We start from the raw sequence: 26,620 nt of genomic DNA, 5'->3' as shown, positions 1-26,620 counted from the left end.
TGAGAAATGTCTGTTCATTTCGGATGCCCATTTTTGGATCGGGTCTTTATATTTGGGGGGACTGATTGTTTTGAGTTCTTTATATATCCTTGATAATAGTCCTTTGTCTGAGGTACAGCTGGTAAAAATTTTTTCCCACATTGTAGATTGTCTCTTAGTTCTGCTAATGGTTTCTTTTGAAGTACAGAAGCTTTTTAGTAAGATGAGATCCCAGTTGTTGATTCTTTCTGCTAGTTCCCGTGCTACTGAGGATTTGTTCATAAAGTCACATAAATCTTATACTGTGTTCACATCTTTCCTGGACCTTCTCAAGAGGTATAGAAAGGAGATATAACAATCTAAAAGGTGTATCCAATTCTAAAAAATTTAAAGAAAAATATGGCTCAGGAAAATAAAGAAGTATTTTAGAAAACTTCTTTTTTAAAAAGCCTGCAATGAAGAGATTATGTCAAACAGACATACAACAGACAAATTAAACTGTCTATGGCAAAAAAGAGGAAAAATCTACACAACAAAATAAAGTAGCATTAAATTATAACCCAAGGTATTAAATAAATACCCAGGAATCCATACTGATATAAGTAAGTGATAGAGTAAGCAAATAAATGGGGCAAAATAGGTAAACAACCCATGCAAAAAAATCTAAATAATTTATATAGATATTCTGCCTTTTTAGAGGCAGAGCACACTCCCCATTCCTTAGGTGTGAAAAATGTATAGTGACTTCATTCCAAAGAGCACATTATAGAAAAAGAGGAAAACAGTAATTTTATAGTAGAGAAACCCAACAAATTCTACTTCAGCCAGGGGGTCAAGGTTAATATCAACAGTTACATATTACATTGACACTATATAAAAACAAAATAGAACTTCTGTGGTCTTCCTCCCCAAATCCTTAGCCTCAGTCTAATCGTGGGGAAAAAAAAAATCAGACAAATCCTAATTGAGAGATATTCCACAAAATACTTGACCAGTGCTTATCAAAACCCTTAAGGTCATCAAAACAAAGACAGTCTGAGAAATTGTCACAACCAAGAGCAAGAAGCCTAAAGAGACATGAATTTTAAAAGTAGAATGGTATACTATTTGGAACTATAGAATAGAAAGGATATTAGGTAAAAACTAAGCCTCTGAATAAAATGTGGATTTTTAGTTAATAATAATGAATCAATGAAGTTTCATTAATTGTAACAAATGTACCAACCGTACTAATGTAAAACATTAATAGTAAAGGAAAGTGCTATGTACTATGAAAACTCTCTACTGCCTTTGTAATTTTTCTGTATAACTAAAAATGCTCTAAAATTTTAAAATGTATTGAAAAACTATATGGCCCCAAAACACTCTGAGGGGTTTATATCTATGGCCCTATACCTTAAAACTGGGCAGCTTTGCAACTATATTGAATTAAAGAGTTTGGAAGACGCGATCAATGATCATGGTGATAATAAATGCCATGCAGCTTCTACCTGGGACTGCCACAACTCTTGTTATATGCTCTCTTGTCAGTAAATCAACAGGCAGAAAAGGGATTACCGTACTGACTTACACGACTCTTCCTGACTACCAAGAGAAACTGTAACCTATGCATAAGAACATACTAGTAAATCCAGAAATCCACAGAAGAGACTAGTGAGTCCCCAAACAGAACAATACACACAAGGTTGATTTCCAACAAAGATCACAAAGCCATTCAAAACTGAAGATTTGCAGGCAGAAAATTATTTTTTTCTTAGTCTTTATTTATCAAATTCTGTTTATTAGACCTTTGTTCTCAGAAGATATCTTTGCTAAACAGAGAAAAAGTTTAGCAGCGACTTGTAGACCTTCAACACTTTAAACACATCATTCCATTCTAGGCTCTAGTTTTTTAATATATATTTGTTTTTGAGACAGGGTCTTGCTATGCAGTCCAGGCTGGACTTGAACTCAATGAACAGCCCAGCCTGGGCCCAAACTCATGATCCTCCTTCAGCCTCCTGAGGACTGAGATTACAGGTATGTGCCACCATAACCAGCTGTGGCCCCTACTTTTTATGAAAAACATATCATAACTCAAAATTTTTTCTCTAACAATGTGTCATTTTACTCTAAATGATTGCAAGATTTTCTCTTAGTCTTGGTTTTCAAACAATTGGGGAAATCTGCCTTTTCATTTTCTTTGTGTTTATACTTCTTATCACTGTTTCTTAATGTGTACATTTATGTCTTTCACTGAATTTGACAAATTTCCTTTCATATATCTTCAAATTTCTTGGACTCCAATTAAATGTATATTTGACATCTTGATATTGTCTCACATGTTACTGAGGTTCTGGACCCCCCCAACCCCCAAGATAGATTCTCACTGTGTTGCCTAGCATGGCCTTGAACATGTGGGCTCAAGTGATCCTCCTGCTTCAGTTGCCAAAGTAGCTAGGACTATAGAAGTACTCCACCACACCTGGCTCCATTAATTTTTCAATTTTTTTTCTTCAGATTAAATCATTTTTATGCATCTGTCTCCAAATTCTTCTGATGCTTTAATCTGTTGTTAAGCCCATCTGTGGTTTTTTTGGGTAGGTACTATATTTTCAATTGCAGACTTTTTAAAAAGTAATTTCAGCTTTGGTGAGCTTTTCTATTTCTTAATTTATTAGAAGAATGTTTCCTTTTTCATAGATAAGCACATTTATATGTGCTTTAAAATACTTGTCTACTATTTAACACCTATATCATTCTCTTTTTCAAAGCAGAGGTCCCTCTAATTTTGCTTGTTTTGGGTTATTCTCTACTGTATTAAAGTAGTTTATGTTTTGTTGACAGATTATAGTTGTTACCACAGAAAGGTTATTCAAAGAGGTAGTACTCTTTCATCATAAGAAACAATGGCAATTTAATTGGGAAAATTAAAAACAGTGTTGGAAGATCTACATATCTACAGGGAAAGAATGAATCCAGACCGCTCCCACATACAAATGTCAATACAAAATGGATTATAAATTTAAATGTAGATAGTAAAACTGTAAATCAGAGGAGGAAAATCTTTGTGACCAAAAGTTTCTTCAGCCATCAACTATATAAAATTAAAAATGAGTAAACTGTATATTATTAAAATTAAAACTTTTGCTTTTGAAATGTTATTGTTAAGAAAATGTAAAAAGTAAGTTTCAGATTAGGATAAGATATTCTGAACAAATGTAATTGACAAAGTGCTCCCCCTTCCTTGCTGTATTGCCCTTAAATAATGTTTATAACTTGTTGGGCACACACTTGTAATCCCAGCACTCTGGGAGGCTGAGTCAGAAAAACTGCAAGTTCGAACACAGCCCAGTCAATTTATGGACTTCATGAGACTCTGTCTCAAAACTATTACTATTGATAACTTCTCAACAAAAACAACAGAATTACAGGCTCAAAGAGATGGGGAAACTGTCAATCCATAAGTGACAAAAACACCTTTCATCAAAAGGGTAAAATAGACTTTCAGACATAAAAACTGTAAGAATTAGTCATCAATAGAGCCACATTAAAATAAATATTAGAGAGCATTTTTCAGGCAAAAGATAAAAGATGCCACCAATGGAAGCTAGGAGAGCCACAAAAGAATGAAGAGTGACAAATAGGATAAATGTAAATAATTATTGACTGTATAAAGTAATAACATTGATGTCTTAGGGAATTCAAAGTATCTGAAGAATTAAACAAGAATGAGTAAAGGCATTCAAAAGTTATAAGGTCTACATTATTAATTGAAAGAAAAGAAAATCAGTATTAGAATTTTATAATCTCTAGAGTACCATAAAAACAGGTCTTATGTTTGGTATTCCTATATTCCCTAGAGCTGTCATCATTGATTCCTAGAGCTTTTATTCCTTTAGGCCTGGCTAGAGAAAAGACAAATATTCTCCAGTATTCATTTTTTTCTTTTTCTTCTTCATGTTTTTTCTTTATGCTCTACCAAGCCTCCTAGTCATTTTCATTTCAAGTATTTTATTGCTAACAGCTCTAGAGAACTAGGTAGTACTCATGAGATAATGTATTAGTATCCAAAGTAAGAAATTACCACAAACCAGGCAGTTTAAAACATGGAAATTAATTTTTCCAGTTGTGGAGATTAGAAGTCTGAGGTCAAAGTGGCAGCAGACGCGTGCCCTCTTATGTGGGTTGGGAAGACATCCTTCCTTTCCTCTTAGTTTCTGGTGCTGCTGCAGTCTTTGGTGCTCTTTGGCTTGTTGCTTCAAGAACCACCTCTGTCCTCACATGGCATTCCTGCCTCTGGTGTCTGTTCTCTCTGGTCCTGTATTCAAATTTCCCTCTCTTTACTCTCATAGAAACAATAGACACTGGGCCAGGGTCAAACCTAATCTGATAGGACCCCACTTCAACATAGGCTGAATCAGCAGAGATTATTATTTTTAAAGTCACATTTAACAAATAGTGGGGATTAGGACTTGATCATCTTTTTGAGGGACACAACTAAATCCACAACAGAGAATTTTTCTAAATTTAATAAGTTATACAAAGTTCTTATAATTCCTCTCTATGTGCTGCAAGTCTGGGTTTCTAGAAATCTCTTGGGCCTTCTTTGTCACTCATATATTTCTGTGGGTAGCATTTTTTAAATAACTTTAACTTCCTGAACTCACAGTACCTAAGTAGCCCCCTCTTTACAAAAATTTTTCTTTCCAGGAAACAGGTTTGAAGGTGTAGTTACAATAAATTTCTGCCCTCCTTGAGGACAGGGACCAACTCTTTTTAGTTCTTTGTTACTAGAATGGCATCTGATATCAATAAATATTTGTCATGAACTAGAAACCATTCAAGTACCCTCATGTTTCAGCTGTGTAATCTGTTTCTCGGGGGACCTCCTGACTAGGTGATTAGCTTTAAACTGATCTCCTATGCCATGTAAGAAAGACCTCCTTATGGCTTTTCCTCACACTCCACAACCCTATGTTTCCTCCCTCTGAGACTATTTAATATCGTTCAAAAATCTAGAAAGCATTGATTTGACTTCTGAGAGTAGTACCACTTTGCAAAATATGCATTAGCAAAATTGCTTCCAAGTCATCATACTTTACATTTTTTCTTGGTGTAGTATTCCCAATAGAAACCACAGCTTCTTTAAAAGAAATTATATGATGACTTCATATATGCAAATCAGTCCACTCTCTAACATCCTTTTCTCAATTGGTTCTTGTCTGTCTTCAGTTCTACATTTGGTTTTACTACTCTTTTGTAAATGAAGAAAATTGTTTAGCTTGTTATGTATTCCTTCCATGGTCTACTACCATTTTGTTATGTCTTGTACATACTTTCATAAAATCATTAGAAATACTCTAAAAACAAATAAAACTTCTTAAACACATTTTAAGAAATAACACATTACCAGTACAGTTGAAGCATTCCATATAATGTTCCTTAATAACGTTCTCCCTCTCTCTCTTTTACAGGACACAGCACATAAGCTATCTCTATAAGTAATTACTACCTGGAAGCTGATGTTTATAATCCCCACACATTGTTTATGCTTTTATTAAATCTTTTAATATTCTAAATGCTTTTAAACTTTAATTCTGTATTGTATATTTTATAGATTCCCCTACAACTTTCTTTTTTTGCTCAAACTATGATTGTTAGATTCATTGTACCAGTCCATATAGCTCTAGTTTATTATCTCAATAGTTTCATTTTTTTGTTTTGAGAATATACAACTATTCTGCTAATGGATATTCTGTTACTTTCCATATTTTTCCATTATAAACAATGTTTTTGAACAATTAGTGTTGTTTTTTTATTTTTTTAAAAACAACTATATTGAAATACAATTCATATAACATAAAATTAAACCTTTAAAGTGTATATACAATTCACTAGGTTTCAGAATATTCATAAAGCAGTGCAACCATCCTATCTAATTCCAAAACATTTTCATAATCCTCAAAAGAAATCCTATATTCATTAGCAATTAGTCCCTATTCTCTCCTTTCCCAGAACCTAATAACCATGAATCTATTTCTCACTGTGGGTTTTCATACTCTGGATATTTCATATAAATGGACTAACATAATACGTGGCATTTTGTTGCTGGATTCTTTACTTAACATAATGTTTTCAAGGTTCACCCATATTGTAGCATGTACATTAATTGGATTGTGGTGATGGTTTCTTGGGTGTATACTTTTGTCAAAACATATCAAATTATACAATTTAAATATATGCAATTTGGTGAAAAAGAGATGCTTTACCAAAGATATACAGATAGCAAATAAATGTTTGATAGATGTTCTAAATCATCAGTCATCAGAAAAAATGCAAGTTAAAACTATAATCAGTGCATATCTACTGGAATAGTCAAAATTAAATTACTAACAATGCTAAAAGCTGACGTGACTGTAGAATAACTGGGACTACTACTGATGAAAATGCAAAGCACTTTGGGAAATATTTGGTAATAGTTTATGAAATTAAACATATACTTATCATATAATCTAGCAGTTTCTCTCCTAGGTAATCATCTAGCAAAATAAAAATTTATGACACTTGGAGGACCTATAGATATTTATTTTGTGTTTTTTCAGATGCAGTTTTGCTATTTCAGCCTGGGCTTAAACTCACTATGTAATCTAGCCTGGCCTCTAATTTACTATGATCTGCCTGTCTCAGCCTCCTAAGTGCTGGGACTACCAGTGTATACCACTATGCCTGGTGGAAAAATTTTATAATAGTTTTACTTCTATATACATACATATATATATATATACACACACACACACACACACATATATACACATACATATACATATATATTATTCATTATTCACATATGAATATTACTCACATATAAAAAGGGGTAAATTACTGAATACACAGAAACCTAGATGAATCTTAAAAGTATCATACCAAGTGAAAGAAGCCAGATTGAAACAGCTGTGTTTTATATGATTCTGTGAACATAATATACACACACACACACACACACATATATACACATACATATACATATATATTATTCATTATTCACATATGAATATTACTCACATATAAAAAGGGGTAAATTACTGAATACACAGAAACCTAGATGAATCTTAAAAGTATCATACCAAGTGAAAGAAGCCAGATTGAAACAGCTGTGTTTTATATGATTCTGTGAACATAATATTCTCAAAATGCAACCCTACAGGGCAGATATCAGCAGTTGCTAGTGGTTTGATATGAACACAGAGAACTGACAGTAAAGGAGCATGAAAGAACTTTATAGAGTTAAAGAAATTACCGTGTCTTTTCATTGTGATAGTAGTTCTTGATATTTGTCAAAACTCAGAGAATAATATACATAAAAAAGGATGAATTTTATGCTGTGTTCATTATGTTTCCCAAAACATGACTTAAGAAAAGAAGGGGGAGGCAGTGCACATTGTCTATGTCAGAGAACAAAGAACCACCCAAAATATCTACTTAAAAATAACAGAAACCCCAACAAAATATAACCAGTTTGAAAAGAAAGCTTTCAGAAATGAAAGTTAAATAAAAACTCTTAAGCAAAGAAACACTGATAGAATCTTTTACCAAGAAGTATGTATTACAAGCAACATTAAAGGAAGTTCTTCAAACTTAAGTAAAATGATACAAACATGGGTTGGCAAAAAGAAATGAAGTGCCAGATACAGTAAGAAGTTGGCAAATAGAATTTACTCCCGTTTCTTAATTCCATTAAAACTACCTCACAAAGAAAAATCTAGGCTTAGATGGATGTATCATATCAGACATTTAGCAACAACAACAACAAAAATGCTACACTTTTTCAAGAAACACAAGAGAGAGCTGGGCAGGGTGGTGCACACCTGTAATACCAGTACTCGAGAGGCTGAGGCAGGAGGATTGCCATGAGTTCAAGGTCAGCCTGGGCTACATAATGAGTTCAAAGCCAGCCTGAACTACTACATAGTGATACCCTGTTTAAAAAAACAAAACAAAAACAACCTAAGATCACTTAAAGATGTCCAATACCATTGCTCTATTTTTAAAAACAGACAATCACAATAAAGCAAAAGTAAAGACCAATCTCCCTCATGAAAACTCAAAAAATACAGTTATAGAATCACATTAGAAGATATGAGAAATTACTACATACTATATTTATAGATGGGATGATTATTACAAAGATAAAAATTCATCTTACATTAATCTGTATTTTCAGTGCAATTCCTATATGAAACTCACAAGATTTCTCATGGCATTAAGCTGATCATAAAACTGAACAATTCACATGGATAACATGAGGGCCAAGAACACTAAGGCAAAAGAATAACAGTGTGGAGGATGAGTGAGCAGTTTACCTGATTGGATATTCAGTCATTTTTTAGATACAGTAACTTAAGACATTATGTTCGTATGTGCAGAGATTGAAAAGGAGAGAGACTACAAAGCTAAAAAATGGAGGCATACATATAGATAGGATGTTCATGACATTATCAATGACAAAATGATGTCTAGTTCAAGGATTGGTACTTTTTTTAGTAATGGATCAGATAGTAAATATTTTAGGCTTTGAAGCCCATACAATCTATCACAAACAATCAACTTGGACATTGTAGGAGAAAAGCAGCCATACATAATAACTTAACAAATGAGTGTGGCTATGTTCTGAGAACTTTATTTTGCAATCCTGCATCAGCCTCACAACTAGCTGGAATTACAGATATGCAGCACTGAGCTTAGCTTGGCCATCATTTTTTAAATGGCAAGAAAACAACAACACAAAATTATTTTAAAACACTTTTCACATTATACACAAACATAAATTTCAAGTGAACTACACAAATTCTAAGGTGAAAAACAATGCTGGACACAGTTCTACAGAAGAGCATTTATACTCAGAGCATACTAAAATTTCACAATTAAAATTTATATAGCACCACACCTGCCTTGCAAGCACAAGGTACTGAGTTCAATCCCCGGTGCCTAAAAAAAATTATATAAAACACCCCAAAATTAAAGAACATAAGATTTTCATGTTGATCAAGAAGTGTTTTACTTTTTATATTAATTCAAAAATATTCTGAATACGATACCTACTCATTTTTTATCTCTCTGTGCCCATATAGTACTCTTACCTCTGAATGATCTTACTATAACTTTAGGAAGCATTCAAGAACTTTTCTAATGCTCTGGAAAGAGTGTTCCAAAGAGTGTTAAACCTTCTCAATTGTCACCTTCCTCAGAATTACAAATCTTAAAACAATTCAGAAGTTAAATTATGGCTATTTTGTAAAATACTTGGTTCTGCTGCTTAATCGTTTTTATTAAAAAACAGAAGTAAACTGCTAGACCAAGACTGGGTTTCTAGGTACATCCATATTTCAGTAAGGAGTTTGAAACTGATCAAAATTTTGCATGTATGTATGTGTCATATTCTGGAGAAAAGCTCCAATTGTTTTTCTGGTTATTAAAGAAGATTGTGATCATCTCCTATGTCCAAACAAAAAGAAATATTTGTTCTGGAGGATAGGCATGAAGTTCTTTAAAACTGGAAAGAAAGAGTGGAACTTGGTGGCCCACGCCTGAGGCAGGAGGATCGCTGTGAGTTGGAGACTAGTGTTGGCTACATAGCAAGACCCTGTCTCTTATCAAACATACAAAAATTGGAAAAGATATTGAGGATTTTCATAGTCATCGACAGTGAAAAGCTATCTGTATTATAAATCTCCTGAAATGGTCAGGAATCTGAATAACTACTCAATTAAATGGTAGTGGGGAAGTGGAGTGTCATAATAGGTATAGATGCTAAAGGTTAGTGAAGATAGTTTTAAATAGTGGTTGTTTTGATGCTAAGGATCAGTTGGCAGAGTTTGCTTGTTCTCCAATAAACTATGCGGGCTTTATTGTTTTCCAACAGTCTGTACAAGCCAATACTATGACACAAATGTATTAATAGGATCTAAGGACAAAGTAATTACGTTTTCCACAGGAATCTATCAATAAATTGCACTCTTGGAGTGCTTTGTAAAGCGCTTTCACTTGCACCTTTTCACGTGACCTTCATTATGTGCCTCCTGAAAGGAGCTGGGCTGCAGCAGCCTTTCTTGCTAAGGAACGTTCTGGACTTGATTTCTGAGGTTGTTTGGGAGCCATTTTTCCAGGGTCAAATAGATGAGGAAAGTTTCAGACAGTGTTGGTGACGGAGAGGAGAATATAATATGAAGCAGATAGCGGCAAATGTAAACTGAGTGCTGTTTCAGGGCAGTGAGAGAGGCTGACAGAGCTATAGAAGGGGTGCGGGAACCGTGGACTGAGCTTTCCTTCAGGGGAAGGAAGGGAGTGGGGCTGGCTTGGCGGACGCGCTCAGGGTGTGCGGTAAAATCTCAGAGGCTGCGGGGAGGGGAACACAGGCCCTGCCTCAGGGGCTTGAGGCGGCTCGCCTGAAGTCCCCTTCTAGAGTTCTGTCCAACGCTACACCCCTCCAGCTCCCACAAACCTTTTTCAACATTCTCCCCGCACAGTCGCTCACCCCTGAGAAGCTGGCTTCAGCCACACCACGAACTCCACACGGTACCTCACGGATTTACGCTATAAACGCCACAAATTCAAAAACGCGCTTCAGAGCCCCGCCGTCTCGCCCGTCTCGCAGAGTGAAGGATACATGAGCCAATCGATGTCTGCCTGGCTCTAGAAGCCTAAAAGTAATGGGCGTGGGTAAAGTAAGAGGGCGGGACGATGGTGTGTTGCTAAGACGACGGCTTCCGGGCGGGCAGGTTGAGGTGACTTCCGACCGACGGGCGAGGGTCCACGAGAAACGCCTCCCTAAGTGGTCGTGGGAGTTCGGTGCTGCGGACGTTTTCCCGAATATCCTCGCACGCCACCAGCTCTATTTCCTTATTCCTCTTTCACCAAACCATTTACCTGTCCAGTTATAACGTGCAAGGTGTTTCCCTAAGGTAAGCGTGTGGCTATACCTCCTCGTTACACGAGAGTAGAGGAAACCCTGGAGTTCACACAACATGTTGTTTGTCGCACAGCATGTTGTGTTTGTCGCACAGTATGATGGTACTCTCTAAAAGAAAAATTGAAAAGTTGAATCTTTAAACGTTCAATACCTTCTTATGTGGGTTTTTGTAACCTCAGTATATGCATTTCTTAGCCTTTAAACATCGTGTGCAATTTGAGTTACAAAGGTCTGGTTCTTTCTAACCCAAAAAGCCCATCTAAATCAGGTAATGGACAAAAGACTTGAAATTCTTTTATTTTCTGTAACAGTCTCAAAAGTTCTCTGACTTAATTTCTTAAGAGCCTATGATCTAAAAGCAGATAGTGAAGTGCCCAGGGGTTTGGGCATAACCATTCCATGAATCAAAAGAATTCAGCCGAATTTCCCCCTTTCTTGAGGGAAATCATTTTAATCTAAATTTAACCTACATGTTAAACATGGTTCCTAACTCATTTAATGATCACAGTCTTGTCACTGGACAGGATCCAAAGAAGAGCCTGAGATCTCAACTCTCTCCCACTTAGTAGGTTCTTGACTCAAAGTCTTAGAAAAAGAATTTTAGGAGATGTGCAATTGAGACAGATAAGATTAATAAGTGAAATTAGCTGGTAATAAAGAATAGGAAAATATTGCAACTAGAGAAACTGGAGGGAGCACATTCTGATGCAGGGGTTCAGACTGGTTGGTTCACAAATAGCAGAGGCCAGTCTTTAAGGACTAGCTAAGATGAATCAGTGTTTGGTCAATCATTTTTAGTTCTGGTTTCCATAGGTCTGGAGCAATCCTATGACTTGAAGGGCAGTTGTGTTTACGTGAGATGATAGCTTCTGTTTGGGAAGGTGATCTCATCATGGAGTAGTCTGCAGGGAGTGCTCTGCTTTTCCTGGAAAGAGGGGTGATTACAGGTTTGGAGACTTCTAGGCATGGCTTCAGGAGGTTCTGGAACTGGATGTTGTAAAAATTGATAATCAGATGTCTCTGTAAGCCCTGAAAACTAGTTACTCCTATCTTGGTGTCTCCAGTCTTGAAGGGGGGAGGGATAGACCAGGTGAAATCAGGGCTAATAAACCTTGTTTTGCCATCTTTTCCTAAATGATTAACATTCTTACCTGCAGAGCTAAGTGGGAATTTGACCCAGAGTCTTAAGGTAATAAGGGAGACCAAAAGAAAAAAAAAATTTTCTTTAGTTTCCTGGTCTCCTTTTGACATCTTTATTTGTTCTACTTCAGTCTCACATGTCTATCCCATTTATGAAAGTAAATATTGTTGAACTGATAGTGGAGAAATAAAGCTATCTGCAAACAGGTAATTTGTAACTTTAAAATAAAATCTTATAGTTTAAAAATAGTCATCATTAAATTCTTCTCAACAAAATCTAGAACTTTGGTTAAACTTATCTGCTTATTAAGAAGAATTTCTTCCTCTAGAGTTAAGGTGCAGAGAAGCAGTTATAAAAGCTTAGAGCTATATGTGTTTAGGTTCCTGCCAACTCCTTTCTTAAAATTCCATCTTTAAAACTCCCTGCTAATGAGCACTTTTGCAGCAGCTTGGATGAAGCATTCTGAATAACTTTCCTCAGCCTGAAGGTTAGAAATTTCATTAAATAAAAAATTAAATACATTAGAATACTTAGATATGAAACATTAATGAACTCAGTAATACATTCTTAAGAAGAGGAGGCACTTAAAACACAGGCCACCTGCATTGTGGAACCATATAATGTGACAAGATTTGATAAATCAGCAAGGGATCACAAAATGCCCAGGATTTCAAAAGAGAATATTCCATGAACTACAAAGGCCATTTGAAAATGCACTTGATCTTAGCCAAAAGGCCAAGAAGCAATAGGCCATTTGAAAATGAACCAGCTCAGCAGACCAAGAGGCTTTAACAATGGACCGGTCTAGCCTTTGGATGTCAGTATTATACTAAACAATGCCTGTTAAATTTTTGTTTATGTGGTGGAGGAAAAAAAGCCAAAATTTTATGAGTTAGGCCATTAATTTAAAAATGCATAGTGAGTTCAGAGTTTAGAAAGCGGAGAAAGGACTATACCTATGATCCCAGCTGCTTGGGAGGCTGAAGCAGAAAGATCACAAGTTTAAAGCCAACTTGGGTAACTTAGTGAGACCCTGTCTCAAAATTTTAAAAAAAAAAGATAAGCGAGTCATTTGTAGGATAATGGATGTACTTTGAGACTATAATGTTAAACAAAATAAATCAGACACACAAGTTTAAATATTGCACGGTTTACCCAAAGTATAAATAAATTAGAGAGCAAAATAAAAGATAGACAGTAGGAAGTAGAGAGATAAATCTTTTGCATATGAAAAGAGGACCGAAAAATGGAGGAAAAGGAAAAGGGATGTAAAAAGAATTAAGATGTGTTATGTACATGATGAATGGAAGTAATTATTATGTACATGGACTAATAAAAATTGAAAAAAAGGCTGAGACGGTAGTTGAGTGGTAAAGCACCCCAGGTTCAATCCACAATACTAATAGTTATAAAACCCTATAATCATATATTTACTTTTGTACACATTTTCTCCTGGATATCTCCTCCCCTATACCTGGTTGAATCTTGTTTCTCCTTCAAGAACAAGTTCACATCCTCATTCTTTTGTGATCTAGCCTATACACAACTCTCTCCTCCTGATAATTATACAATGTAAAATGTAAGCCAGGCATGGTGGTGCAGTAATCCCAGAACTCAGGAGGCTGAGGCAGGAGGATCACCACGAGTCCAAGGCTAGTCTGGACAACATAGTGAGACCCTGTCTGAGGCTAGTCTGGACTACATAGTGACATCCTGTCTCAAAAGAAAAACAAAAACAAAACTCTTTGTCACTTTTGCTTTTTACCATATAATGTTTATAATTTATGTTTACAAATATTTCTTACATAAAATTTGCCTCAGTAAATTCTAAGTGACTAAATTCTACCATACTTAGAACTGTATTCACTACTGTATCTGACAAAATACCTTGAACATAATAAATAAGTTTTGATGTAAAAATGCCTATTTTAGATTAATGTTAAGTGTTTTGTATTATTGTGTTAGGTTTTTCATAACAAAATATCACAGACTGGCTTATATTTTCTCACAGTCCTGTAGGCTAGAGGTCCATGATTAAGAAATAGGGTTGGTTTCTTTCTGTGGCCTCTCTTCTTGGCTTATAGATGGCTGTTTTATTCCTCTGTCTTCTCAGCGTTTTTCCTCTTTGTATGTACATATATTTGTGCAAAGTTGCTTTTTTATAGGGATATCAGTTTTAACTAGAGTACAACCTGCCTTAAAGACCTTGTTTTAATTTAATCATTACTTTAAAAACATTATTTCATTTATTTCTTACTTTATATTGAGTTTTTCATGCAAGAGAAACCATGCAATATCTAAATAAAAGACAGATAATAGAAAAATGAGAAAGGAAAAAAAGATATTGTAATCCAGTGCTGACAGTGTACCTAAAAACGTATCTTAACTTAGTACAGTTGTCTTATGTGTTTTTTATGTTCTTTGGCCTATAAATCTGGCCTTGAATCTTATATATGTTAATTAACCTTATAAGGTCTTATAAGATACATAAATGAATATGATACTGGAAAAATAAAGAGATAAAGCACGGGGAGAAGGGAATTGAAATGTGCTATGTATGTGTCCCAATTCCCTGCAGTGGATGTAATCATTATGTACTGCAAACATCTGCTAATAAAAGTAAAAAAAATAAAAACATTCTTTCCAAATATTTACTTTCTGAGGTACTAGAGATCAGGACTTCAGCATATAAATGTGGGAGGAAGGCACACTTTGAAGCTCATAGGAGTAACACTCAAAAAGCAGAAAAGTTTGGTAGAAATTATCTGGCACTTAAGAATTCTTATCTTAGAGCTTGGGGGATAGTTCAGTGGTAGAGTGCTTGCTAAGCATGCATAAGCTCTATGTTCAGTCCCCACCACTACGAAAGACAAAAATCTCATTAGACTTCTAGATGACATAAATATAGAAATCAGGTTAATATAAGATAACAGGGAGTAATAAGGCCTGTAGTAAATCAGAGTCTACCTATCTGAACAAAAGATATTCAAATTAAAACTTGGAAGCAACTATCTCTCCTTACTCCCTTGGTTGGCTGCTTTTGACTCACAGGGTACCAATTTGCAAAAATCATCACCATGTTACTTCATTTGGAATCATAACCTTTCATAGTAGATTCTGGACATGTTTTCAAATATTGAAAGACATACTTCCCAGACCCTGTTGGTTCACACGATACTTTTTAGTTGAGTATCTGCTGTGTTGATGGAACTATACTAAATATATACTGAGATCTAGACCCATTAATTTGGCTGTAATTATCCAAGAATTACAAGGACATTCTATTTTTGAGTAATTTATAAAGTGCAAAACAACAGTAGTTTCCCCTTATCCATGGTTTTGTTTTCTACAGTTTTATTTACCCACGGTCAGTGACAGCCCAAAAATATTAAATGAAAGATTCCTAAAATAAATAATTTATAAGTTTTAAATTGCACTCTGTTCTGAGTAGCATGATGAAATCTTGTTCTAATCTATCCCACAGAGGATGTGAATCATCCCTTTGTCTAGGATATCTATACTGTGTTCTGTACACCTACCTGTTAGTCATTTAGTAGCAGTCTCATTTATCAGATCCATCATTCTATTACGGCAACTCTTACATTTAAGTACCCTTTATTTTACTCGATAATGATCCAAAGCACCAACTTTTATAATGATATATTGTTAAAATTGTTCTATTTCATTATTATTCTTGTTAATCTCTTACCTTTCTCATTTTATAAATTAAACTTCACCATAGGCATGTATGCATAGAAAAAAAACCATAGCTTATATAGAATGTAATATCATCCATGTATGATTTAGGTATCTGCTGGGGAACTTGGAACATAACCCTGGTGGATAATGAGGGACTACTGTATGCATAATTTTTGGTATAATTGTATCTGATAAATAAATTAGAGCTTCAACAAAAATTCCTTGTCACACTATATGCATTGATAAGGCCAAGACTTTTTTCAAGCACAAGTATTCAGTAAATGAGACAAAAATAATTATAGTGCAGGACAAAAGTGAGAAGACCATAAGAAAATTATAGGTAAGTGCTAGCTGAAATTATAGGAGAAAGATTTGGACCAGATGGATATGTTACTGAAGGTATTTAATGCAGTTAGAATTAATCTTTCCATGACACTTGGTACCTCTTGTATAGCATTAATCAAATGTGTTATTTGATAGTTATTTGCATATGTTCATACCTCTTCCAAATATATACTAAAATACACAAGAATATGTAAGTCTTAATATGGTTCAGTGAAATGCTAATGACCCAAAAATAGTTACTGTTACCCAAAAGAATCATCTGGGAAACTTTGAAAAAATAAACTTTTCTCAACACTAGCTCTGAGGATTCTAATTTAATAAGCTGGAGAGGTGGTAGAGAATCTCACTTTTAAAAATTTGAGACAGGGTCTCACTAAATAGCCCAGGTTGGCCTTAGACTTGCTCTTCCTGTTTCAGCCTCCTGAGTGCTGAAATTACAGGTATACACCACCAAACTAGGCTGAGAATCTCTACTTTGAAAGGTTCCTTCTGTTTAATAATTCTGATGATCAGCACCATTTGGAATCTACTGCCCTAGAGCACCTAGTATGTAGTATGCTCTCAATAAATTCTTGTCACATTAAATGAGCAGAGCTGTGATTTAGTAAGATTAATAAGACCCCAGTGTGTACGATGAATTAGAGTTGGAAATATCCTAGAGGCAGGAAAATCTTATTATACACATCCAGCTAAGAGATGAAGCAGCCCTAAAGTAAAGTAGAAGCAATAAGAAAGGAGAGAAATGGATGAGAAACACTGAAAAGGTAGAATGAACAGAATTAAATGAGACTTAATATAATGTAGTACTTCTCAAAATATAGACTGCCTAAATGTTATATAGGCTATTGATTTCTGTGCCCAGTCCTTGGAAACATGTTGAGTTAGTTCAGGGAGAAGAACATAAATCTTCAGTTTTATTTGATTTAGTATATTTAATTCATTTCTGCATAAGACTTCAGTTAAACATACTGATCTGTTGACCATTGTTAGGGGGGGTGGGAGGAAGAGTGAAGATTAAAAATAGTTATAATGATTAAATCTAGATTGACAGGATGGTAAACCAGTAAAACACTGAGAATTTGGTTTAAAGGGAAATGAAAGTTATTTATGAAGTTATTCAAGTAAGAAATGCTATTTAAGTGCTCAAGAAAAAAGTAGGGATAAAGAAAAAACTGAAAAATGTATACATAATAAGATTTCTAAAAGAAATCAAAGAATAAAAGAAAATAATAGAGAAATTTAAGAGGAATTTCTTCTTATTCTTCGTCTTCTTTTTTTTCTTTTGGTACCTGGGATTGAACTTGGGTGCTTGAGCTTGTGAGACAGGCGGTGGAATCACTGAGCTAAATCCCCAGCCCTACTTTTTGCATTGATCTGGAAGAGCAGGCAGCTCACAAAACAAAAGGTAGAAAGAAATAAAATAAAACAAGAATATCAGCCAGATGTGGTGGCCCATACTTAAAATCCCAAAGTATTCTCTGAGAGGCTGAGGTAGGAAAGGAGGATTGCAAGTCCTGTCCCAGACTGGGCAATGTAGCAACTTAGACCCTGTCTCAAAATAAGTTTTTGTTTTAATAATTGGCTGGAGAGTTAGCAAAAGGCACAGTCCCTAGGTTCAGTCCCCAGTACCACACACAGAAAATAAACACACACAAAAATAAAACCTCAAAAAAATTTGAGGCAAAGAATATTTATATTGCGCAACATAAATGGGAACCATCAGAATTGTGGAGTAAGCATGAAGAATTGACATGTAGGTATTCCTGAATATAGGAAATTTTGTAGAAGATTTTTGAATTGGTATGAATTGAAAAATAAATTGACGACAAAATTGAAGCTAGAAGTATTTAAGCATAAGTTGCAGTGTAGCAAGAAAAGTAGATTGTCATTATGTTAAAGAGATAACCCCTCAAGTTGTTTTTAATCCATTAAGAGATTTCTATTGATTCATTTTAAAATAATCTTTAAGAGAAAGATCAAAGGAAATAAAATGTGATAAATTACATATATTAATAGTAAATTTTAATCATTTAGCCAAACTGAGATTTTTTCTAAAGTCTCTAGATAAATGGGGGATAAAGACAATTAATTAGTAAATTTGATTAAAGGATACCTTTTTTAGAATTAAAAGAAAACATAAAGTAATTGCTGAAATGCTGAGGAGTTATTTTTATTTTGTTTTAATTTTTAAGATAAGCTTTAAAGAAGAAAAATTTTAGAAAGATGACTGTTTTTTTCAGAGTCAGTAGCAAAATGATTTTATCTATTGTATGTTGTATGCCAGTCCTGTGAACTATCCATAATTACTGCAGTGGTAAACTCTATAAAAGACCTGTATTCAGATCTACCTTTTAATGATTGTGCAGTTACCTTGATTAAGGGAAATAATTTCAATTTATTCATAGCATTAAATAAAGTGACATAATATTAAGTATATATCTGCCATATAGTCAGCATTCACTCTGGTAATTTTTTTGATTAAATAACCTTGTGTAACTTCCTTAACTGCTATAAATTTTTTAGTTTTCTCTGTTTAGTTATATGATATTTTTGTAGGGTTTCAAAATGAGGTTATTAGAGTTAGGATTATAAGAAGAAGGATTATAAGATTGCAATTATAAGATTATTATTATAATATGAATAGCACATAAAACACTGAATAAATGGTAATTGCTTTTGTTATTTTAAAAGTTCAAAATAATACCATGTGTTTATCTTAATTTGCTTGGTGCTTTTATTTTTTGGTACTGGGGATCAAACTCAGGACCTTGTGCTTGCAAGGCAGGCGGCAGAACTAGTGAGCTAAATTCCTGGCCCTTGGTGCTTTTAAATACATTCTTCATATATATTCCTTTCAATAGTGTTGTCAGTCCCTGTTACAGATGAGAATAAAATCTGTGTCATTTAAAAGTAGAAGACAATGAAGAGTTTCTCATTTCAGGTCTGGTGTTTTTGTCAGTTTTTTTTGTTTTGTTTTGTTTTTCTGCAGTATACAATTATTTTTTTTTTATTTTTTTATTTTTTTTAGCCTTATTTTTTAACTTTTTATTTTGAAAATTTAAATCATATGCAATGCAAGTAATAGCTCAAATGGATAGAGCTCTTGTATCCTCACTGGTTTCCCCACTGATAACTGCATCATCTATTATTATAGTAGTATGGTACTACAGTATGAAGAAACAGGCATCCACTGATTTTATTGAGGATCCACAAATTTAACATCCACTAATTTGTGTTTGTTCATAGACTTAGTTCAGAGCAATTGTTTTACATGTGTAGATTCATGTAATTCATTACTGTTAAGACACAGAATTGTTAAATCATGACAGAAACTTTTTGTGCAACATTTTCATGTTCACTATTCTTCTACCTACATCCCAGTTTAAAAATCCTAGACCCTCCCTGCTTTTTAGACAGGGACCTGCTAAGGCGGAGATTACACTTTCAGTTCTCCTGCCTCATCCTCCCAAAGTGGTGAAATTACTGGTGTGCTGGCTCCTCACAACTGGCTTGTTCTTAGATTTCTCAATAGCAGTATGCTGTCCTATTCAAAAGGTTCAATGGCCACTGCTTCCTGGAAATACTTTCTCACAAAAATGCATTTAGTGGTACATCTTGGGTGGAGTTTTACTCTCATTTGGGAAATAAATAAAAAGGATGAAATAAATTATAGAAAATTATAAAACAAGAAGTTTCAAGCCCTTCTAAAAAATAAGTATTGAATGGGTAAAAGCAGATGTGTCCAGAAAACTAGGCATCTTTGATGAAGGGAGAAAGCACAGATATGCAATAAGTGGATGACATGTATAACTAGCTACCTTTCCCATTTATCCTATCTCATCACAGCCATAGGGACAGTAGATGGCATTTGTAGAGTAGCTGACTATTGCCATAGTGGGCAGTAAGGATCTTGACCTTCAAACTTTAGAGAATCATGCATTTTGGTCAGTCAAATAGATCCATGCATGGCTAGCAAATACATGTTTTATTTTATTTCCTGAATAAAGTAGAAGTGTTCCAGTAACCTCCCTGGAGTCTGCATTGTGATTCCATGCCTTGCCTTCCCAGTTCAGGTCCCTGAACCTTGTTCCCGGAGCGGGCTCACAGATGAAAACAACAGAATCCCCCTTGGCCCCACAACTCTTGCATTCTATATGCCTATAAAACTAGCACCATGTGAATGATGCCAAGGTCTGTCATCAGCACAAGCAGTAGTTAGGCCCCCTTGGATCATGACTATAAAGGCCTCTGAATGCCAAATCTCAGAGAACCAATTCCCTGGGTGGTTCTGCTTGACCAGGGCATGCTGTGGCTTTGTTCTCAAAGCAAAGTCTTTCAAAGGAGTTTACAGCTACCCTTTTGTGCCCTTGAGCTGGTGAAAGGTGAGGTTTTCCTGATTTCTGAGATGCCCACAAGTCATCTTTCCTATTGTCCTGATGTAAAGAACTTGGCTTCTTTTTTTTTTTTTTCAGCTTTAATTGAGTTTATTGGTACATTTTAGGGATACAGTACAGTTACATTCATTGTTGGGAATTTGTACTTCTACATGACATGTCTTGGTTCTCATTTTTCCCCTTGTCCCTGCCCTCCCTTCACCCCCTCTCCCCCGCCCCATCTACAAACACTTTATTTCCATCTTTTCATTATCTCACATTTTTTTCTTTTCCCTTATCACTCTTCCCCTACATATCCCACCTTCCCTACACCTTTAGCTCCTTTCTTCCCATTTCTAAATGTCAGTAATCTTAGAGACTATTCGGCATTTACACATGTGTGCCTTATTTATTTCACTTAGGAGTGTATCTTCAATATGTATCCATTTTCCTATGAATGAATCTATTTTCTTGTTCTTTATGGCTGAGTAATATTCCATTTTATAGAAAAACCACATCTTCTTTATCCAGTTTCCAATGGATGGGCAAATGGGCTGTTTCCAAGTTTTAGCTATTACAGACTGTGCCGCTATAAACATGGGTGTGCATACTTCTCTGTGATATGATTCTTTTAGTTCTCTTGGAAAGATACCCAGCAGAGGGATGGCTGGGTCAAATGGAACCTCCAGTCCAAGCTCTTTGAGGTATCTCCATATTGATTTCCCTAGTGGTTGCACCAGTCTGCACTCCCACCAGCAATGGAGAAGGGTTCCTTTCTCCCCACAACCCCTCCAACATTTGTTATTGTGTGATTTCTTGATAGCAGCCATTCTTTGTGGGGTGAGGTGGAATCTCAGTGTTGTTTTCATCTGCATCTCTCGAATGATCAGTGATGTGGAACATTGTTTCATATATTTATTTGCTGCTTTTACTTCTTTGTCTGATAACTGTCTGTTCATTTCAGATGCCCATTTTTGAATCAGGTCTTTATATCTGGGTGGGCTGATTGTTTTGTGTTCTTTATATATTCTTGATAATAGTCCTGGCTTCTTTTTTAATACTAATCTTTCCAGCAACCAAGCTATTCTTGGCCCTAATTTAACAGGTCCTAAATTATAGGCCTCAACTTTATAGGTGCTTTCTTTCTGGCCACCAGCATTTTTTTTTTTTTAAGCTCTGCTTTTTGGTCCCATTTCTCATGATAGATATGGCTAAAACCTGCCAGCAATACCCATGCTACAGCATAAATGTTTGGCTGCCTTGAAATTTCCTCCTTCAAATTAATTGGTCTGTTACCCTTAATCTCAGTCTGCCACAAAATCTCAAGATGGAGGCATAATATAGACAGTTTTTCTGCCAAAGGATAGCATATATATCCTCTAGCCAAACTGCCAATGGAGTCCATGGTCCTTCTTGAGCCTGGCATTTATTGTTTGTGTTTTTATCAGCATTCTCATCTTCTTAGCACTGACCAAAATCATCCATGAGCCTGTCTTCTCAAAAGAAAGTCATTCAAAGGAGTTTATCTCTACCCTTTTATATCCTTGAGACTAAACGGTTTTGTCTACCTAATTTCCGAAACACATTCCAACTCTATTTTTTTATTGTTATGATGCAAAATATTTGACTTCTTTTTTTTTTTGAGACCAGAGTTTGCTATGTAGTTATATAGTTATGTAGTTCATGCTGGCCAAAAGCCCCCATGCCACAACCTGGATGTTGAGCTGTCCTGAAATTTCTTCTGCCAGAATAATTGGTCTGATAACCTTCATGTTACTGTCCTTCAAAGTCTTAGGATATGTGCAAAATTTAGACATATTTTCTGCCAGAGTATAACATATAACACATGGCATCTAGTTCATCTGTCAATGGTGTTTTTGTTTCTAATTGTAACTTTCTGAGCCTGGCCTTTACTTTAACATTCCTCAGCCTTCTGATCTTTTGAGAACTGAGTGGTGTTTCACATCAAATGCTTCTCACAACATTCTAGGGCTTCACTTGTCTAGACTGTATCTAGTCTGCAAATTAAAACTAGTGGCATGTTTAAATGATTATGAATCATGGCTAAATGAGGATTTCTCAACATAACCCATTTCATTACTATAAAGGAAAAATAAAGCCACATGATCATCTCAATGAATGCAGAAAAGCACTTGAATTTTATAGACCTCATGTAAAAAAAAATTAGCAAAAGAAAAGAACTTCCTCACTATGATAAAGGCCATATATGAAAAACCCTCAGCTAACATCACATGATGTGGAACTGAAGTATTTTCCCATGAGATCAGGAAAAAGACCAGGATGCCCACACTCTCCACTTTTATTCAATATAATATTGGAATGTCTACTCTGAGAAATTAGTGAAGAAATAGTACAGCAACCCAAATTGAAAGGAAGAAAAATTATCTCTATTAACAAATGATATGATCTAACATTACCCAAATAAATCCACTTACACATCGAAAAACTGCTATATGTAGAGTTCAAATTTAGCAGAGTTATGGGATGCAAAATCAATTTTCTAGTAGTTATATTTCTTTATAGTAGTAGTGAACAATATGAAAAGGATATTAAAAATACAATTCCCTTTGCAAGAATAAAATAAAATAGAATAAAATGAAATAGGAATAAACTTAACCAAAGAGATATGATTGTATTCTGAAAACTATAACATATTGCTAGAAGAAATGAAGACATATATAGACATCCTATGTTAATGGATTGGAAAACAATATTATTGAGATGGTAGTACTACATAAAGTTATTACGAATTTTGTTTAATCCCTATCAAAATCCTAACAACACCTTTTGCAGACATAGACAATCCTATCCTCAAATTCATAAACCATATTTGGTTTTACCAAATAAAACAATCTTGAAATGAAAAACGAAGTTGAAGAAAACACTTTCTGATCTTAAAAATGTACTTACAATCCATAGTAATCAAAACAGTTTGATACTGGCATAAGGGCATACATATAGACCAATGTAATAAAAATGAAACCGCAAACATACACCCTTCACGTTAATAGTTAAATTGTTTTCTTTAAAGGTGCCAATACCATTTAAAGGGTGGAAGATAATGTGTTCAACAAATATTGCTGGAAATATTGGATATCCATTTGAAAAGCATGTACTTGGCTTTTTATCTTGTACCATTTCCAAAAATTAATTTTAAATGGATTGGAGACCTAAATTTTAGAGCTAAAACTGTAAAACTTTTCAAAGCAAACAATAGGATAAAAACTTTACTACATTGGAGTTGGCAATGGATTTTAAGATATGATATCAAAGGCATACATAACAAAGGAAAAACATACATTGCACTTAATGAAAATTAAAAACTGATGTATACAAAAATGCACATTATAGGAAGAAAAGGGACAAAGGGGAAAGGAAAATGAGCAGGGAAGGGGAAAGGAAAGGGAACGGAATTAATATGAGAAAATGAAAAAAATTGGAAAAAAGTCTTTGTAGATAGGGAGGGAGGGAGGGGTTGAAGGGAGGACAGGGGGTGGGGAAAAATAAGAACCAAGATTGATTATATAAAGCTGCACATTTTCCAACAATGAATGTCATATTGTATACCTTAAATGTACCAATAAAGTTAATATTTTAAAAATGCACCCTGTCAGAGTGGTAAGATAATCCATAGAACAGGAGAAAATATTTGCAAACCATATTACTTTATAATGTTATAATATGCAGAATATGTAAAGAATTGCTTCAAAAATTGGCAAAGGATTTGAACAGACATTTCTCCAAATAAGGTAGACAAATGTTCTGTAAGCACATGAATAAATTACCAACTTCATTCATAATTAGGGAATGCAAACCCAAAACAATAAAATATCTTTTCACACCAGATACAATTGGTCTTATAAAAATTTTCCTTTTAGAGAGGAAAATAAATGTTTGAAAAAGTATAGAGATATTGGAAACCCTGCTCATTAGTGATAGACTGTAAAATGGTACTGCTGCTGTGAAGAACTTTTTGTTAATTTTTCAAAGTGTTAAACATAGCAGTTCTACTCTGAAGTATATCCTGAAAAGGAATTCAGATAATTTTACACTCATCTCCTTAACAGTATTATTCATAATGGAAAGGTGGAAATAACCCAGATATCCATTGAGAAATGAGTTGGTAAACAAAATGTGGTATATCTGTAGTATGGAATATTATTTAGCCTTAGAAAGGAATGAAATTCTGATATACTAAGTAGATTCCTGAAATCACAAATAGTACTGAACCCTATACTGTTTTTTTCTGTACATGTATATCTATGATAAAGTGTATAAATTAGTCACAGAAAGAGATTAACAATGATACTAAGTAGAACAATTTTAACAATATTCTGTGATAAAATGTGAACATAGTGTTTCTCTCTCTCTCCCCCTTATTCTTCTATTCTTACATTTCTTCTTTTGATGATTCAAGAAACAGTGCCTCCACAATGAATTGAACTGAGGTGAATGATACCTTACGATGTGAATGGCCCTCACCTCAGTTGATTCAAGTTACCTATTTAACATTAGTATCAATTACAATAGTAAATCTAGAAACATATATAATGTTTTTCACTATCACAGAAATGAGGTGAGTGACCCTAAGCTACTATGGAACAATTACTTGAACACAAACACTGCCATATTTGACATTGGATTTGATAACCAAGTTGGCTGCTAAGTATCTAATGGGCGAGAAGCATATACTGTGTGCATCTAGGTACTGGACAAAGTGATGGTTCGTTTGCTTTGTGGAATAGTATGATGTATCATCTTGCTACTTCAGAATAGCATGCGCTTTAGAACTTATAAATTATTTCTGGAATTTTGAATTCAATATTTTGGGCTGTGTATACTTGGCTAACCAAAACGTTAGGAATTGAAACCTAGAAAAGTAAAACTTCAGATAAGGAAGAATAAGCATTTATGTTATATGGTATAACATAAATGGACTTTGAAAATATCCTAATTGAAATATAAACAAAAGAATTAGATATTGTATGATTCAAACTTTGTGTGATTCATAAAGACTGAAAATGGATTAGAGGTTACCCAGAGCTTCAGGGTAAGGGAGAATGGGGAGTTACTACTATATAGGTTTGGAGTTTCTATTTGAGATAATGAAAATAAGCAGGGAATGGTGGTGAAAGTTGCATCTTATTTGGTTTTTTCAAATTATTTTTCTTTTGAGAATAAAACATGGTAATAAGGAAATATTTTAGTATTCTATAAATTAATTTTATAAATTCATGAGATACTTTTTTATGGTACTGGGGATATGAGCCAGGGCCTTCAAACTGAGCTACATCCCCAGCCCTTTTTTATATTTTATTTTGAGACAAGCTCCTAGTAAGTCACCAACTTGCCAAAGCTAGGCTTGAACTTGTGATCCTCCTTTCTCAGGCTTCCAGAGTTCTGGGATTATATGTGTACACCACCATACCCTGCTTGAGATACTTTTCAAACATAAATTATTCTCATAAGAATTTGATGACACTAGCCTTGTTTGTTTTGGTTTTGATTTAGACTTGGCTGAGAGCTGGGGATTTGGCTCCCTGGTTCCACTGCCTGCCTTGTAAGCACAAGGGCCCAAGTTCAACCCCCAGTACCACAAAAATAGACTTGGCTGGGCTGGGATTTTGAAGCAGAGTCTAGAACATAGACTATCTAGGTAATAGTATATTTGGAGTTCAAAAGGAAACAGAGTACCTGATTCCTGTGTTGTATATGCCGGTTGATTCAAGTTACCCAATTAACAGCATCTATTACAATAATAACTGTAGAAACATAAATAATGTTTTTCATTAGGATAATATAAGCTGTGGTACAATAACCCTTAAATTTGTGTGATGTCATTTACACTGTATATAATAAAGGCTCAAATGTTCATGTATCTGGTCCTAACCTAATCACCTTGAAGGCTGGATCTGATGTGATGAGGATATAAAATTGGCTCTCTTGTGCTACTAACATACACTCAGAGTGAACTATGTGATATTTCAAGTAATATGGACTCACTGAAGTTTTGCTTTAACCTATTTCAAATAAAATAAGAGGGCCAGGGATTTAGTTCATTGGTGTTGCCATCTGCCTCGCAAGTACAAGCTCCTGAGTTTGATCCCTGGTACA

At 34.7% G+C, this 26,620-nt stretch overlaps 2 long non-coding RNA genes across 4 annotated transcripts in view; one reads left to right on the top strand and one right to left on the bottom strand.

The window, feature by feature from the left end:
* Window positions 1-10,669, bottom strand: part of LOC117283920 — a 216,604-nt gene extending 205,935 nt beyond the window's left edge. Inside the window, exon 1 of the long non-coding RNA XR_004514970.1 lies at window positions 10,493-10,669. This is a non-coding gene — a long non-coding RNA (uncharacterized LOC117283920). The remainder of the gene's footprint in view (window positions 1-10,492) is intronic.
* A 79-nt stretch (window positions 10,670-10,748) lies between these two features.
* LOC104854057 overlaps window positions 10,749-26,620 on the top strand; it is a 182,112-nt gene continuing 166,240 nt past the window's right edge. For all 3 annotated transcript variants that reach the window (XR_777967.2, XR_777966.2, XR_777968.2), the window contains exon 1: window positions 10,749-10,919. This is a non-coding gene — a long non-coding RNA (uncharacterized LOC104854057). The remainder of the gene's footprint in view (window positions 10,920-26,620) is intronic.

The sequence above is a fragment of the Fukomys damarensis genome, unplaced genomic scaffold (assembly GCF_012274545.1).
Source record: "Fukomys damarensis isolate Sample0158 unplaced genomic scaffold, DMR_v1.0_HiC HiC_scaffold_32, whole genome shotgun sequence".
NCBI lineage: Eukaryota > Metazoa > Chordata > Mammalia > Rodentia > Bathyergidae > Fukomys > Fukomys damarensis.
This window is presented reverse-complemented; position numbering and strand designations above follow the sequence as displayed.